The sequence below is a fragment of the Plasmopara halstedii genome (assembly GCF_900000015.1).
Source record: "Plasmopara halstedii genome assembly, contig: Scaffold_208, whole genome shotgun sequence".
Classification (NCBI taxonomy): domain Eukaryota; phylum Oomycota; class Peronosporomycetes; order Peronosporales; family Peronosporaceae; genus Plasmopara; species Plasmopara halstedii.
This window is the reverse complement of record NW_020187129.1, coordinates 787,464-788,519: the sequence shown is the minus strand read 5'-3', so window position 1 is coordinate 788,519 and position 1,056 is coordinate 787,464.

Here is a 1,056-nt window from a genome sequence, read left to right as displayed (position 1 = left end):
GCAGCAGTCCCTACTTCCATCATATTCCCAACTGACCACATGCTTGACGCTGACAGTTGTCCTCACGCAACAAAATCATAATTACATCTTTCGGAGTCGTCGAGCTCTGGTGGGAAAATTTCAGTCTTAAGAGGATCATAAGAGAGTCCTACCATAATCACGGCGATCATCACTGCCTCTGGCAGTGATTCAGTTGCCATATTGGCACAAAGATCACGGAGCTTCTGTACAATGCACCGTTGTCTTGACGGCATGATAAAATTTCGACTGTTGTAAAAATGCCGCATTCGGTGGAAGGAACATCAAGTTCATGGCCTTTTTCTATTCTTGTCATGTGATAAAGTAGCCAGGGCAGTTGACTTCCCAGATCATCACTGAATCCTTTGCACGGCCATCCAAATGCGACAAGGCAAAAGTCACTTGACTACGGTCATCACGAATTTGAGCCATCGTGATAGCAATTTTCATTAGAACGCAAGATTTGTAATTTCGGTTTTGGTAAAGCTTTTCAACTCGATATTCACGGGGCATTCCGTGTGTGCCGACAGTGTCACCAGGGAGCTGACGGAACCGGCGGCGGTATGTTTCGCGATAACCCCCCCAATAATTCTTACTTATCGCTGCAAAAGTGTTAAGCGTTTATTTAGCGCTTTTTGATCTAATTGGAATCCGCGTGATTTTCAATCAAAGCTAGCAGCTTCACCAAACACTCCCACAGCGAGTGTCAAAGGACTGAACATTTCTTCCTGTTGATCCAAGGACGACCACCGCTTGTGGTGTTCACAATAACCATCGATAAATCCATTGGATTCGTTGGCGTCGGGATGACTTCTAGTGCTACCAAGTGTATCGGGAATAACCTGTCCATGTAAACACACTTACTGAAGAAGGCTTAGGTCGCGTGGCATGCCTCATTGCGTGTTGCTCGCATTTAGCGCATTATTGGCTTATGAGAGACGAGTCAAGGTGAAGTGACATTTGTTATTATAGTCAATAGGCTATTAACCTCCTTAACCTGAGAAGTACCCCCAGTTTTGATACAATAGGTATGAAAAC